Genomic DNA, 17,911 nt, shown 5'->3' on the forward strand with positions numbered 1-17,911 from the left:
ATCTCCATTCGGGGTCTGATTAAAACAAGCTGATCAAATTGCTAAGTTAGAAGGAGTTTATCGGTCGTCCCCTCCTCGAGCTTTTTTGCACAAGTCTGTATGATTACAACTGCATGATTAAAATGCCATCAGCAATAACTCGAGAAGGCGAATGATAAATTAGCGGGATTCCACAGTCTGCGTAGTGTTCTATGCAAAACAGATATGCTTACGTGCACGTGCTTATGTGTGCGCGTAGGTGTCCCTGCATGGATGCCTTTCGTGTGGGCGCAGAAGTGCATTTTCCTACGACAGGAATCGATGTGTATGTTATCTTTGGCTTAACTTCTGCCTTTAATTCATACCCACATGATATGTGTCATAATACTTGTAGTCATGACATAATGCTGAATGGCTTTATCAGTTAAAATGCCCTTCAGGATACATTTTAAAACTTTAAATGCACATGGCAGAATTGCTTTGTTGTTGTTTTCTTTAAAGTAAAGCCTCTAAAAGTGACCATAAACAGCAGTACATCAGTCATTGCGGTGAGTGTCACTGAGTTACCTGCTCTCTGTGTAATTGAATGGAGCTGGAATATTGATTTTTTTTTTTTTTTTTTGGAACAATCTACCGTCTTGAAAGAGAAGAGCAGCTTGTTGTTGGGTCTCAGTGTCTCTTTGCCACTATACACAAATGTGTCAATCTCAAGCCTGCTGTCACACTGCTAACTAATGTGATTATACCCACTGATGGCTGCAACATAAGACATGATCATGCCCATTTTAACTGGCACCAGGTTTCCTGCTTAACAAAGACAGGAAAATGCACTACATCCTGCTCCTTTATTCATTATTAATATCCTCTTTGGAGGTCTTCATTAGAGAAATGAAAGAAGATGCCAGTAAGAAATGCTGAATGGAAAACAGTTTGTTTTTTGAGTCAGCTTTTCTCTCCATATTGACCTTTGATGAAAGCACTTTTTTTTTGGCATGATCTGGCTGGTAATGGATGACTGGAAAAAGACAGAGGTATAGCCATATGCCTTGCAGTAACTCCCCATTTGTATTTCATTCCACGAACCTGCATATTCATGCTGAAATTTGAATATTTGTCATAAAAAAGCATATCTCTATTCAAAAGAAAAGTCTGCTTAGCCATCTGCTTAAATTAATTAGCCAAGATCCAACTGCAAAAGGTCAGAAAATACAGCCTGTTTGGATGACTCAACTCATTTAGTCAGCCTTGTGGGCAGAAAAATAAAATTACACATTATCCAGCTCTCCTAACTACTCCAGATACCGGCAAGTCAACACAGACTGATCTCAAAATGACCACAATTTTGTAAGAAATTGCTCTTAACGCAAACACCAGGAGCTGTATTTCTCAGCTGGGAATCGGCCCATTAGAGGCTGCCATTGTCAGATTATTCCTCTGGTTCTGTTGCCTCTCTTTGCCAGGTGAAATCAAGTTAGAACAGTGAAAGTGTTTCGTTCTGACACATAGAAATATAGGGCCATATTAGGAGGTGGTAGAGCATTTTGAGGCATATGCACCATAGTGCACCCTGTGTGCGCCATTTCACTTTTATTGTTCCCTTGATAAGAATCAGACGTGTTTCCTTAAGGGCTGAAATAATGAGTCAATTAATTGAATAGAGTTAGTTGACAGCTTTAAACTCAAAGTCTATTTTCCCTAGAAACATTCCTGCTTTCAGGTTGTCACAATCTAAGCATTTTGCTATGTTGTTGTTTTTTTCTTTTCATTTCGAACAGTTGGCCAGACAAACCTGACAAGCTGTTTGATTCATAGTACAAATAAGTGACATATTTTTCAATTACTATACTTATAATTACTATAATAAATTAGCTGCAGCTTTACAACCCTTGTTGGTTTGGCTGAAAAGCCTGTGGAAATCACCTAGAAATAGTTCCTTCGGTGCTTTTTCATTAATTAGCTGCATCTGGTGTGATCTGGTTGATTGGTCTGCAATGAGATGCAAACCTTGAGCAGTGATGATGTTCAGGACAGACCTGCGAGTGCTCAGGAAGACATTAATCTAGCAGAGGGGCAGTTTTTTGCATTCAGAGGAGTTATGGAGTTCAGAGAGAATCACTCTTGCCTGCACTGTTATGCAAAGTAAAAATGAATCTGAGGCAAGTAGTTGACTGTCCGAGTTTTGATCTTATCTTGCATGATAAATGTGTGCTGGTGCTCACTGTGACGGATCCACACTGAAACTCAAAATGATATAGAATTAAGCACAATTGTGCAGTGCAAGTCTTTTTTTTTTAAAGGTTGGATAAGCTTTTCTTGCAGTATTAACGTGAAATGGAAAATTGTGGGGCACAGTTACATCACAGTGATTTGATATCAAGGTGCAATTTTCAGTTGTAGGACGAGGTGATTGTATTTAATGTTAATAGGTCAAACTGAGTGAAAGCACAAGAACTGATCTCTAGTGGCACTCAAACTAGTAATGGTTGCAGTGAAAAATTAATATCAGGTGACAAGAATGCAGATTCATTACTCTTCTAACATTTTTCTTATTAAAGCCTATTATAGCTTTTTATTTCTTCTTAAGGAGATAGTGTACATAATCTATTATTTAAAACCACCTTCTTCAACCAGAATCGCTTCAGCACCCAGTTTCAGCCTACCTTCATGCTATATTCTGTGATTTAATGGTTTTGACATTGTGGGATATGACCTGTGTCTTTAATGGAGATAGATAAGTACTGCCACACATGCTATTACCTAGCATACTGGCTGGCCTCTTGTAGTGGGATTTGTCATGAATCTCATTTGAAGCAGGTAGTACCCATGGAGAAAAGACAACCCATCACAAGCTTTCTTCTGTCCCACATGATGAAAGCTCATGCTTCTTCTTAATATCACTTTAACACAGAAATCCCATGTAGGACACAAGATGCAACCATCACATGCGAGGGTTAAATAGCTGCTCCTAAAAGTTCAGCTCCATTCCCATCATGGCTATAACAGAGATTATATAACACCTTATGCAATTTAAAGAGATGGTGTCTCACTGGAAGTGGAAATTCATCATGCCACTGTATGCAAAATAATGTAATTTTATGGTATGTAATTTTATAGGGAGACAAAATAATTGTCACCCTATAAAAAAAATGGCTTATTAACAACTTAGTTTCCACAGACATTTATATGGACTTCTGTGATTGAGATGAGCGCAATTTATGTCAGAGAGCCTGAAATTTTCATAGTACTTCTCTTTTAGTGGCCCCTCAGTATCCAAATAAGATCCAAGAGAGGAACAATTTCACTTTCTGTATTTCTTGGAACATAGTCTCTTTCACTGTGTAATTTAGCACTGATTGTAGGGAAAATGTAACTTGGTTCCAGAACTCATCACCACCCACACCTCTGATTTGTTCAGCGATTCAAATGAAGTGAATTAAAATGGCCAGGCAAGGGAAAATCAACTATTCAGATGGTACTGAGCTAAACATAAAAAAAATATAGAACCAAATATCCATTCTAAACTTTATTTAAAGGTAATCACCAAAAATGAGTATACAGTTTCAAACTTTTCTCCATTTACAGCTTATAACAATGAAGATAAACTAAATACAAAAAAAAGACTTGTCAGCAAAATGTAATAGAGTTCAACAACACTGCAAACAATATGACTTTCAAGCTGACTATATATCTTGATGGTTGGTTCAGGGGGTCTTACACTGCTTTAGTTTTAGTTAGGGGTATTGTGTCTAATCCATTGTATTTATTACCCATGTAAACAAAGGGATATCCAGTTTTCCCTGTGAGTTTTAAAAATCCATCCATCCATCCATCCATCCATCCACTTATCCATAGCAGTTTATGGCAAGGCTGGAGATAGGATGTCATAGGATGAAAGGTGGGGTAAACCCTGGAGAGCTCGCCAGTCTGTCACAAGGCTAACACGGTGACCATTCAGACTCACAGCCAATTTTTTGTTTTGTTTTTTGTTTTTATCTTTAAATGTTAATATTAAACACTTGTCAGTGTTCTATGATTGAGTAGTGAGGTCTGCACAAGCTATAATCATTTGGTTAATCATGACTGTTTATTATCCAGTCTAAAAGAGGCTTAAAGTCTCACTTTTTAGACAAAGTACTTTTTTATATAATACAGAAGGTGAGGAAACAAAGGGAAACATAATAATGGAACTCGGCACATGTGAAAGTTGCATTACTAACTTAATGCATCTGCCCTAAATGGACCTTTGCTGAGCTCTTGATTATTAGACACTAAGAGTTAGTGTTGCGTCTAGTGAATATCATAGTCTAGAGAATATAAAATTATAAAGGATATGAGTTTTCCATCTATCAATACAGTACATTTGAGTAGCGGTCACTTGCTGGCAGAGCAGGAGGCTAAAAGCTTCAGAGACAGAGAGGCTGTTACACTTTTCCTGTGGGCTGCCGCTCTTCTCCTGCTATTCTAGGAGCCCTTTAAATGCCTTTGTATTTAATTATTGAGGTTTTAGAATCTGCTGTTGAGCTGGCACATTGCCATTCATCTGATGTCAGTCAGTCTGATGGCTCCGACCTTTAATGGGGACATTATTTAATTTTTCACATAATCATCTTCCTATAATATTAAACTATGATAACTTTAAACAGTACATAAAGTTCGAGAGTAAAAGAGCTACTCGCAGTTAGAATGTTTAAAAGTCTGAGACAGGCCGGGGGAGGGTTATAGTGAAAGACATGCCATTGATTAGGAGTGATGTATGTGGGTGAAAAATAAATGAGTCTGAGTTTAAAGCCCTAATCCATTATTATAGTCGAGTGCCCCGAGTTATATCACTGGTACCTCATTACTGAATGTGTTTACACTTTAAGATTTATGTGATTGAAGACATTCTATTAGAGGAAAATGACCAACAACAGGTAATTTGGAGACACAGTATACAATGCCTGTCTAGCATTAGCAATCTCATTTTCCTGTTTTCACAAACCAGTCATGTCTCATTTGGTTATGTTTCCCCCCAGTGTATTGAGATTTTATTAGGTGCTTCAAGTTGCTGCAAGCAAAATTTTTTATATTAACACTAGGTCAAAAACAAATCACATTTGTATATAAAATGTTTTGCTTAGTTTGCTTGTGATGAACACACAGATAACTCACCCAGCTTTGGAGTTTCTCCCTAAACTTCTACAGAGCATTTCGGCATACTGTAGCATCATTAGTGTAAGAACACCATATCGAGTCACTTTGCGTATTATCACTACACATAAACAGTGCCCTAACCCACTCTTAACTACTCACATTTTATTTAAAGCTACAAAAAGCTTAAAATGCAATGGCATGACACACCAAATATGCCTGAAGTAACACGCTGTTACACGTAATCCAATGATATCACATTTGGTTTTCCAGCCTGCAACCAAACAGCAGACAAACAACATTAGCTGTTTGCTGGTGATCATAACGGAGTGCTAGAGCTTGATATTTTTCTTATGAGATACTGGAGACCAGAGCACAGCAAAAAAAGGAGGTTGAGCATTGGAATTAATTGTGTTGTGATTTGCCTCTAAATAAATCATACATGCATTTTGTTGATGTAGTAAATTTGAGGAATGAGCAAATATCCAATAATACATATCTAAATGGGAAAAAAGTTTTTAACAATGCTGTAAAATCTTTAACACTTCTCTTCACAGTGTGCTGAAAACCTTTTATACACCTCTGGGTAAAATCACTCATACAACACATTCGCTTTGCAGCATTCTACGAAATAAACCTTGGACAAATATTTCTTTTAGTAAGAAATAATAAAAGAATATTCATCCAGGTGAATGGGTGATTCTGAATGTGGGCATGTATGACCATCTGTCTGTGTGTTAGTCCTCTGATAGAATGGCAACCTGTCTTGGGTGTATCCTTCCTCTCATTCAATGTTAGCTGGTCTAACCTGCCCCTCTCCACATAGGTGGTTAAGAATTAGAATTGCCATAATTAAAAGAAACTTAAATAAATATCATAATTAAAAGAAAAATGCTCACATTTATGATTTCCCTTCTTTACAATGGAAATGGAGAGGTACGTTTTAAAAAGGATAAAAATTTGATTAAACAAACCACAGACAGTGGTGGAGTGAGCTGACAAGTGAAAAGTTCATTGTTCAGAAAGCACTTTCCATGTCTCTCGCTCTTGTTATGTAAGGTTTAACAGTTGTCAGGAGGCTTTTAATGCACTTACAGTCAATTAAATGTATCTTCATTTTAACTGTCGCTTATCTGCTCCATTACACATGTGAGAAGAAAGAAATATATTTCTATTTTTTTTTGTTTATCTTGGTCACATCAAGTTTAAGTTTACTAATGAATACCAATTCTGTAAATCATAACTAAGTAATTGTAAGTAAATTGTAAATATATATGCTAGATTTATGTATTTATTTGTGATTCGGTGTATATAGAGTCAGGAAAGTCAGAAACAGTCTTATGTTGCCCTACATATAAAAGAATGATTCCTAGTGTGAGGTAAGAGTAAGAGAGTAAGGACAAGAAGCCTTACTAACAAAACTGAAGTTATTATCTTTGGACCTAAAGAGGAACGATCAAGAGTTAGCGCGCAGCTTCAGCTACTACATTTAGAGACCTGTGAACAGGCTCGAAATCTGGGTGTTGTAATGGACTCAGACCTGAACCTTCAGAGACACATAAAAACAGTTACAAAGTCGGCTTTCTACCACCTGAAGAACATTTCTAGAATTAAAGGACTAATGTCTCAACAAGATCTAGAGAAACTCATCCATGCATTTATCTTTAGCCGCATTGATTATTCGAACAGTATCTTCACAGGTCTGCCAAAAAAATCAATCAGACAACTGCAGCTAATCCAAAATGCTGCTGCTCGTGTTCTCACCAAGACTAGAAAAATAGAGCACATCACCCCGGTTTTAAAGTCCTTACACTGGCTACCTGTAGCCCTGAGAATAGACTTTAAAATACTTGTATTAGTTTATAAATCGCTGAACGGTTTAGCACCACAATACATTAAAAACTTAATATCGTCGTATCAACCCTCCAGAACACTCAGGTCTTCTGGTTCCAGCCTACTTTGTATCCCCAGAACCAGAACCAAACATGGAGAAGCAGCTTTCAGTTTTTATGCACCTTTAATCTGGAACAAACTCCCAGAAAACTTAAAAACAGCCGAAACACTAAATTCCTTTAAATCAAGGCTGAAAACCCACCTGTTTAGAGCTGCCTTTGATTAGTAGTCCGCAAACAAACCCGGGTGGAAGCTGCTTTTAATGATTTTACTGCACATTTGTTTGATGTTCTTATGATGTAAAGCACTTTGAACTGCCTTGCCGCTGAAATGTGCTATACAAATAAATTTTTACTTACTTACTTTACTTACTTACTTACTACTGACCCCAATTAAAAAAAAATAATTCAGAAAGTAAAACAGAGCTTAATATTTCATAGCCTAGCCTTAGCTACACCATTACAGCAGCTACCAATTCAAGTAACAAAGCACCAATGCTAACCATTTTTTTTTCTGTCAGCATTGGCACCAGGGCTCTCTGTGATCACAGAGATAGGCTCAGGTAGCTGTCACCAGGGTATCATACAAATGTTGAGCACATAACAGTACTATCTATCCACTCTCTTCCGCTTATTCTGTTCAGGGTCGGGGTGGTGTTCTAGAGGCAGGGCTAACACAGACAGACAGACAGACAACCATTAACACTCACATTCACACCTATGGGCAATTTGAGAGTGACCAATTAACCTAACTGCATGCCTTTGGTCTGTGGGAGGAAACCCACTCAGACACGGGGAGAACATGCAAACTCCATTCAGAAAGGCCCGGGCCAAGGTGGAATTGAACCACAATGTGCTGCCCACATAACAACACTACCACGTAACAACACTACCTTGGGGAAATCAGGATGTGCGCCTGTATCTGTATCATCCATGCATCCCTATTTCTAACACCATATACTGAGATTATTCACATTTTTAAACTGTTACTCTTCAGTCTGATTCAACCTCATAGAGCTCTCTTTGGAGAACTGAAAGCCTTCTAAAACCTTTTTCACACATACATTAAGCAGTACTTGGCAAGACTTGAAAAATATGCTTTTGCCAGTAAAACTATTAATTGCAATAACAAACTGTGGTTACAACCAGTGCACCCATGCTAATAATCTGTGTCCAATGAAAAGCTAAACTGCAAAGGTTATATACAATATTGATGTTTACAGAAATCTGTTTACAAAAGGTTTAGTAAAGTACAAATATAATGCACAAAAACAAAGAGAGTAGTGGTCCACGTTGCCAGAATAACATTTGTCTTTCACATCATACATAATTGGAAACTGAGATGCAGTGGCTGCTTTAAAATAATTACTTTGTTTGTGGTTGCTGTTGCATGATCCTGGACTGATAAAACAAAGTCCAGGCAAGAAAACGCGCTGTGTTCTAAGTTTGAAGAACAATCTAGCTCATGGTTAAATGCTTTGTAAATCAGTCTTACTTTTTGTGTTGTTTGATCAAGATGTAAGGTTGAGCAAGCACTTTCTCTTAGTACAAGAGAAGAACCACTAAAAGATTTAGTGAAATAACCCACTGTGCAAGGGTAGCAGTCTAAGCAGACATGGCTGGATCCTCCTTTTCCCCTTTTCCTGTTGTATGTTGCTGGGTACAGTTTGTTCCTGGTAAAGTCTTACAAGACAAACTGGTGCTGGGTGAAGGGTCAGTGAGATTTACAAGACCTCTGTGGAAAAAAACAACAGTGGGCTATGTTATCTCGCCTGGACTGGAGTTACTAGGGCACCGACCCAGAGCCAGGCCTGGAGGAGGGGCTCATAAATGAACATCTGGTGGCCGGACCGTAGCTCATGGGGCCTGGCCACTTAGTTCAAATGAACCACAAGAGCCAACTTTCCTGTACATCCACTACCTGCAGGAGAGAACATAGGGGTCCAGTGCCATGTGGATTGGATGGTGGCCAAAAGTGGAGGCCCTGGCGGTCTGATCCTCGGTTGCTAGATCTGTGTGGAATTACATTTGTGTTAAAAGTGGTGTGTGCGATAAAACGTAATCCTGAGCAGATAATTTCACAGTTGCAAGTATTCACTGTGCAATTAAATTCCTCACATGGAAAAACCCAAGCATGTAGAACTCAGCAGCCACGCACACAAAGAAATTCTGCTTGCTCAAATCCACCTGACTTCTGACAGTGTGGGAGGCAGAGCCCAAAGGAAGAAGGGCACTAATGTGATTGGTCACTTTCAGTGCAGCGACACCACAACCTCTGTAACTGACAAGTTCATTTTACTGAGTTAAATCGAGTTATGCTGTGGCAGCAACTCAAGAGCTGTTTTATACTGTGCTTGTTTACAATTTGGAAATGAATTTTACCTAATTAACTATCAACAGTTTTTTTTTTGTTGTTTTTTGCTGTGCAGCAGTGAAAACTATCACTAGCTTATTTTTATGTTGAAGAAACTGGAGGGTTCAATGGGAAGTTCTGAAACCTCTGCATTCCTGAGATATAGATATACTATATTCAGCTGTACTTTGAAGGTATTGTTTTTTTTTTTTTTTACTATGTACTGCTTTTTAAGCTTCAAGTACTGACTAGCATATTTAGAAGAATTAATAAATTATATTAGCTACAGTGAAATAACTCCAGCAGCAGCATTAAAGTGATACACTCTTTAATGTTTTATGCAAATATTGGCACTTTTAGTTCAGTAAAAGTACTTTTACAGAATGTACATACACTGCAGTATTACTATTTTTATATATGTGTAAGTATATGATTTAAGATAAAATGTTTTTTCCATGACTGTGAAAAGTATAAAATCAACTACTGATCAGAGACAATGTCCTCAAAAAGTCAACTTTTGGGTAAATCACTGAGGTCTGTTTTTGGAGAAGATAACCTCTATTACATTTCTTTTCAAAAGAGAGACCGAGAAGTACTAATAACTGAGTGTCACTCAGGTGAAAGAAAAAAACGATTTTTTTAAATCAAGTAACAGTGATATATCCAGAAAATGGGTTCCTTGAATCTGCCTAATATGAACATTGAAAACTGCTGATGATTACAAAGTTTAGAGGCAGAAAGTGAAAACGATCCAGAGACCTGATCTGACTAAGAGCTGCATCTCCATTAGACCCGTTAGGAATTTCAGAAGATGGCTGTGAGGTTATAGACATACAGTGGCCTCTAAGGGCCAAACAGAGGCTCATTAACTCAGAGTCTGTCAGCGGTTATCGAGAGAAAAGGACTGTTCCAGACAAGTAGGCATGGCCCCATTATGACACAGTTTCAAATGGAGGGCTTAAGCTCCATTTTCTGCTTTCGTCTTGCATTTCTGGGGCACTGCTAAATCTATTTGGGGTGAGTGAAGTTTCATGAAGATATATGGAAGTGAAAGCACGGGACAAAGATATAAGACATACTTTTTGGTCTTCTGCAGTTGTTTTACTTTATTTAAATTTTTCTAAGATGCCCTTAAATATCTGTGAGTCATCACAAATACATTTTATGTGATTCAGAGAGGTGTAATCCTCTTAAAAAATATAAGATTGTCTGATGTGGATTTCTTAATAACAGTGCTTTCGCTTATTTTGATTAAATAACCTTGAACCAGTTCTGAAACTTATTTTTGAATAACATAGTGAGTTTTCTTTGTTTCCTCTTTGACTTTCTGGCATTAATAACCACAAAGAGTGTAGGCAGTAAAGTGACTTTCTGATGAACCAGTAATCTATTCAGTGTTTTTCCTTTTAACAGAAATGAAAGCTACTGAAATCCATTCCTTTGTCCCCTTTCCAGTTTTACTGTGGTAAAAACTACTCTGTCATACACTGGCCATGTTTTTTGAAAAGACTTTTGCAAGACTGTATCCACCAGTAATAGTAATTACCGCTTAAATTCATGTACCAAGAAAAGGCTTAGAAAAAGTGTCTAAAGTTTCATGTATATGCTCTCCTTTCTCCAAATTAACAAATTCTTTTCATAACTGTTGGCCTATTATGCTGCCCTACAAGTTTTAAAATTTGTGGCAAAAAAGTTTAGAAACCAAACTCTATGCCGGAAAAGGAGCTCAGACAACACTGCTTGCAAATGATGGATGCAGCTGCCTTGTATCATTGTTGTCCAAAAACAGGTTTCGTGGCAGGCAGGATAAATGAGCTCAATAACTGAACTATTTGATATCTGTAGTCGTGCATATGTACTGTAGGCTATATGACTGCTATTATTCAATTAAAATAAGTGCAGTATCAGACTTTATAGTATTTAATTACTGTTTCATTGTTTGTTTACAGGCCCAGGCAAGTGAATTACACTGCAGTTCAGCGAGCAAATGGAATTGTTTCTTATCAGCGTTCCCAGACTAGACCATGCACCAGCTGAGTTACGGCAGCGGTTTTTCACTGAAATTAATTCAGCATCTTTTATGCCTAGGAGGATCTCTTCAGTTAATCAAATCAGCAAAATCAGTTTCTGCCCTTATTGTAACCACAATAAAAAGGGATGACTGGAAGTTCTCATTTGCACAGTATAAACTGAATTATTGTCTAGACTGAGAAACATGAAACAGAGAAAATGGCAGAATAGTGATAAACTCACAACCTAGCAGCAACATAGCATGTCTTAGACGTGTCCTCACTCTGATCCATATGGCTCAAGTTACAGTTGGAGTAGTAGCACTGATACTACTGGAAGAAGAAACATCTGATTACAGTGAAAATTATGACATTAAAACTTGCTATCACTCAGTCAAAAGTGTTATATTAGTGTAAATATCTGCTGCATTTTGCATTTATGCATTACTTTTTCTGAGGATAAACAAATGTGTAAACCAAGAAATGGCAAACGATATGAAAGGTCTCACACACACACAAAAAAATGCCAAATAGTCCAATGATGTAATTATGTCTGTGTGTGCATACTGGCATCTCAGCTGTTAAGGTTTATCTGAGGAACAGAATGTGCCCATACAATAAATCTCCTTAACTTATATGTCAGAAATCTATCAGTTTTCCCGTTATTTCCAGCTATTTGCAGTCCGATTTAGTGATAGATCTGTGGTTAGCACTGCCTTCTCACAGCATAAAAACCATCCTTCTCCTTTTGGTGTGAGCTTTTTCTTTTTCCTTCCACAACCCCAAAACATTCAGAACAAGTGAACTGGAAACTACATTTCCTGTGGGTATAAATGCAAATATGCTTGCTCCATCCCACCGTGACCCAGCACATAAGTAAGTGAACAGATGACAGAAGCTTTGCCATGCTTTGAATGTTGCATCCATAGCATCACAATTCTAAAAAAGATTAGATGTAGACTGACATAAAAAGGAGACCTAAACATCTTGCCAAATATCTCAAATATTGTAAAATCCTTGAGTGATGCTGCCTATGTAAGAAAAACATCTTAAATGGGATGCATTTACTTTAGCAGTCCTTGTAATACTCAGGTTGCAGGGCATAGTATCCTCTGAGAACCCCATTGGATTAATTGTTGTATGTTACTGCAAATAGCTTATTCAACTGATAAAATAAGGACTCTATTGAGCAAACATTCAAACTCTGTTGAGTCTGAATATTCAATGTTTTATCTCAGACTCAAGATATTTTATTCCACAGAGTATTATTTTTGAGGTGATTAGTCATCTCATGCTCTGTTGTACAACCTTATAAAGAGGAGATGATAGAGGTTGGATTGAGTGTTGTTCAGTTCCTCTAGTGTTCCAGGAAAGGAAACACACCATTACTAAAGCAGCAGACAGGAACCGGCTGGAGGGCACCTGTCTGTGTGAGCTGCATTGGATTTACAACATCTGCTCCATGCAGCAGAGGATGCCACCTCCGTTTACCACCACTTGATTAATTATTTCAGGCACTTGGTATGACACAGCCAACAAATTGTAAATTGGATGCAGAGAAGATCACCATCCCAACATAAGCTCAATACTTCTCAGGAAAATGTAAGTTATTACATCATCTGTTGTCAGGACTGTTTAGTTTGCTCAACATTAGCCAGAGTTAAAATTTCTGAATAAGAAATGATTCCATATTATTAGTGAGACTGGTTTGCTTTTCTACATGTTTATAAGTATGCTGCTTCATATGTCTCATTAACGGCCACGACGAGATGTTGGCCTCATTTGCGGAGGCCTTTGACTTTGTCACCACCCAGTAGATCCAAATTCCTTTCCCCTCTATGGCTTGTTAGGTCCTAATTAATTGGATCAAGAGAATGCCACTAAGCATTTGACAGCTCTCTGTGAGTGATAACTGTGAAACCAAAGCCACATTCCCATGTGTATGCCCCTGGAGAAGAATCACTCTATATTAGGTCCATTGACTCTCTGCCACACACTTCCTGAGGGAACCAACCCTGCTGCTATGATAACACGCATAAAGACCATGCTTTGAAAGCTGCAGTGTGTTTTGAAGTTTTGTAAGTACATCCATCTATCCATTTTCTTACCCTGGGGGGTGGGGTGTGGAGCCTATCCCAGCTGTCATAGGGCGAGAGGCAGGGTACACCCTGGCTTGGTTGCCAGCTAACACAGAGAGACAGACAACCATTCACACTCACATTCACACCTATGGTCAATTTAGAATCACCAATTAACCTAACCCCACTAAGTGCATGCCTTTGGACTGTGGGAGGAAACTGGAGTACCCAGAGAAAATCCTTGCAGACACAAAAAAGAACATGCAAACTCTACATTGTCATGGTAAATCTATCTTTAGCTGGTAGATCAGCTTATAAACATATAAAGTGTGTTCAAAATATAGAAACATAATGTGACACAATTCATGTTAGATGTAAATTTATTAACTTAATATAAACTTACTGGAATGAAGAAATTGCAATTTAAAATTGAGCTATAATTTCCATGTATTAATTATATTTAAATTTAATAAAGGAAAAAGAAAAGAAAGAAAAGCACTTTGCGCTGTCTGTCAATGTGAGTGCCATAAATTAATCATTAATCATCCTTTTGGCCCAGCACAGCACTCTGAAACTTCCAGTGCCAATCTTAGTTTTAATTTCCCATACCGGTAGTCTCATTAAAAACATGCCTCTGCCTCAGACACCTTATATAACAAAAAAATTAAAAAAATTATATATTTTATGTATGCGGATTTTATGTATGCTGCTCTCCTTCCTAGTGTAGCCAACAGAAGCATAGTGTGGTGGTATCCACTCTCCATTAGGTGTTCGTGGTAGCCTTGGGATGACTTGTTAGAGCACTCAGGTCTTTAGTCAAATCTTTACTGTTATAATTTTAATCCGACATAGGAAAATATCCAATCCTTCCATGTGTGTAGCTCAGCCAGCAAGATGGCCACAAGAACAGCCAGGGTTGTTAAGGAATTCATATTTTAAATTTGTGAGTGAAAAGGATAAGAACATCACATTGAAATGCAGAATTTTGCAGGTGGAGAGGCCCATTGAGCAGGAGGTACTACAGCTTTGAAACAGTAACAGCTTTTAGTGCCATCTAAAGCTGTCAAAGGGGAAATTAACATGCTTTACTGCTTACATTGTGAATAAACAGGAGATACTACCAATATCAATTCACTATGTGCTCTCACACTAGGTTAGGTTACTGTCCCCAAGAGTGTTTGACCCCAGAAGTCCATTTCATTTGACAGGAATGATCTCTGTGTGCCGCGCACTGGGCCATTTGAAGAGGTTGGGCTGGGCGTGGACTCATGCACAGTAATCATGTTGTGCAATCTCCAACCATGGAACTCTATGACTTCATCAACTACAGCTGCCTCTGTTAAGTAATTACCAAATTTACAAGGCATGTGAGAGGACAGAATTTCACCCCATCCAAAAATTGCCCCAATTATGTCACAAAAAAAAATCATGGACCTCATTGTTCTCTGGATAAGAGCTTTTCAAAAACGCAGAGAGGAGTTGGGATGCTGAAACAAACTGAAGCACACTTGAGCTCGGATCATTAAGCGTAATGTGATTGCAGGCCAGTATTACAGTAGGGAGGATGGGCAAAGGCACACTCTTAGAGTCAGTACATTCAAAGGGAGAGTCACACTTTCTGGACAGTGTAAGGAATGTGGACAGGGAATTGCAAATGATGAGGTTATTTTTAATGGTAGTAATATTTGAAATGAGATAAATTTATTTTAAAAGTGACACTAATAAGTGATGACTGTGATACTACTGTGATGATGGTCTATAGTAATAACAGCTGCTCTGTTACAGCTGGAGAACCTGGAGACATGACACAATCAATCATCTTTCTTCCTTATTGCTGTTCTTAAATTAGTGGCTGAGTGGGTACTATTGCTGTTATTCAAAGTTACACTTAGAAGTATTCTCGACATTGATTTATGGCCAACTTCGGGAGTGGTCCCTTCTCATCTTTTCTTTTCTAGTTTTGCTTTTGGTTATAGTTAGTGTTACTACTGGAAACCCTAAAGAGGGGGACCCTAAAGAGGTTGCACTGATAATCCAACTTCTCCAAGATGGCACATTAATATGTGCCATTGCCAGAAGGTTTGCTGTGTCTCCCAGCACAGTCTCAAGAGCATGGAGGAGATTCCAGGAGACAGGCCATTACTCTAGGAGAGCTGGACAGGGCCGTAGAAGGTCCTTAATCCATCAGCAGGACCAGTATCTGCTCCTTTGTGCAAGGAGTCACAGTATGAGCACTTCCAGAGCCCTACAAAATGAAATTCAGCAGGCCACTGGTGTGAAAGTCTCTGATTAAACAATCATAAACAGACTTAATCAGGGTGGCCTGAGTGCTCACTGCCTGACACCATGGAGCCCAACTGGCATTTGCCATTGAATACCAGAATTAGCATGTGCACCACTGGTGTCCTGTGCTTTTTACAGATGAGAACAGGTTCCCCCTGAGCATATGTGACAGATACAGTATGATAGGGTCTGGAGAACCCATGGAGAATGTTAAGCTGCCTGTAACATCATTCAGTATGATAGGTTTGGTGGTGGATCTGTGATGGTCTGGGGAGGCATATCTATGGAGGTACGTACAGATCTCTACAAGCTAGGCAACGATACCCTGACTGCCATTAGGTATAGGGATGAAATCCTTGGATCCACTTGTGGATCCAAGTATATATAAATATATATAAAATTCCCACTTGCCCTTTGGACGGTCTTTGTTTGTCCTTGAAGCTCAGGTCTGAGTGTTCTGAGTACCACAGCTTGCCTTCCCTTTCCACATCCTCTCTAGCTCTTCTCTCAGCCCTTGGTATTTTTTGAGCTTCTTGTGTTTCTTCTTTCTGATGTTGCTATCACTCTGTATTGCTGCATCTATCACTATGGCCTTCCAATAGCCATCACCAGTTTGTCCATCTGTATCTGGAAGTCCCAGAGAACCATAGCTTGGTCATTCTCAGCCACCTTTGGGAACGTATCCCATTTTGACCTCAGGACTTCCTGGGCATATTCGGTATAGATGTTCCTCTATATTATCCCGGACACTTGAGTATGGTCCATATATGCCCTGCCTGGTAGCATCTTGAACCCTGCTGTTATGTACTGGATTGTCTCAGGGGTATCTCTGCATAGCCTATGCCTGGGGTCTTGCCAGGTGTGGTAGACCTCAGCCTCCATCGACCTTGTACTTAAAGCTTGTTCCTATGCTGCCGTGATTAGTACCTCTGTGCTGTCTTTCATTCCAGCTTTATCCAGCCATTGGTAGGATTTTTCAATATCGGCCACCTCTTCTATCTGCCGGTGGTACATGCCATGCAGGGGCCTCTCCTCCCATGATGGCACCTGTTCTTGCTCCTTTTCTTTCTTGTGTTTCTGCTGCCTGAGGTATTCATTAATTGCACGATCAGTCTTGGCTATCTTTCTGGTGTACTCATGGACCTTTGTTCTTTCATCCAGGACAGTGGTTCTGACACTCACTAGTCCTCAGCCTCCCTCCTTCCACTTGGTGTACAGTCTGGTGCTGGACTTGGGTGAAACCCTCCATGCATGGTAAGGAACTTTCTTGTATTGATGTCAGCGACTTTTATCATCTCCTTGGGCCAGCTTATTATCCCAGCAGGGTATCTGATGACCAGCAGGGAGTAGGTGCTGATTACCCAGATCTTGTTCTTCCGGGGCAGCACGGTGGCACAGTGGTTAGCACTGCTGCCTCACAGTTAGAATACCATCTGGAAGGCCTGGGTTTGATTCCACCTTGGCCCAGGCCCCTCCCTCTCTCTCTGTGTGGAGTTTGCATGTTCTCCCCGTGTGTGCGTGGGTTTTCTCTGGGTACTCCGGTTTCCTTCCACAGTCCAAAGACATGCACTTACTGGGGTTAGGTTAATTGGAAACTCCAAATTGCCCATAGGTGTGAGTGTGGATGTTGTCTGTCTCTCTGTGTTGGCCCTGCGACATGCTGGCTACCTGTACAGGGTGTACCCTGCCTCTTGCCCTATGTCAGCTGGGATAGGCTCCAGCCCTCCTGTGACCCTGAACAGGATAAGTGGAAGTGGATGGATTGTTCTTCCTATTTACTTCCTGCATTACTCTCTGCGGGTACCTGGCAGTTGCAGCTTTCCTAGTAGCCTCTTCATGTCTGCAATGTTGCCTTCTGGTAGTGCAATGCCCTCAGTTTTGACTACCCTCCTGCTCTTTGTTACTGTACCGTCTGACTACACTTCTCCAGTCTGAAAGACATTCCACTGTCATTTCTGTAGATCCTAGTGGTGTGGATCAGTGAATCAATGTCTCATTCACTCCTGGCATGCAGCTTGATGTTATCCATGTAGAGGAGGTGGCTAATGGTTGCTCTATTCTGTAGTCAGTATCCATAGCCAATCTTGTTAATGATCTGGGTGAGGGGGTTCTGGCCTATGCTGAACAGCAGTCTGGACAGAGCATCTCCTTGGTAAATCCTGCACTTGATGGTGACTTGTGCATTTG

The 17,911-nt window shown here is 39.4% G+C and overlaps 1 protein-coding gene across 1 annotated transcript in view; it reads left to right on the top strand.

Annotated features, from left to right (window-relative positions):
- gfra4b (GDNF family receptor alpha 4b) overlaps positions 1–17,911 on the top strand; it is a 60,609-nt gene that overhangs the window by 445 nt on the left and 42,253 nt on the right. The window lies entirely within an intron of this gene.

Source organism: Archocentrus centrarchus, chromosome 10 (assembly GCF_007364275.1).
Source record: "Archocentrus centrarchus isolate MPI-CPG fArcCen1 chromosome 10, fArcCen1, whole genome shotgun sequence".
NCBI lineage: Eukaryota > Metazoa > Chordata > Actinopteri > Cichliformes > Cichlidae > Archocentrus > Archocentrus centrarchus.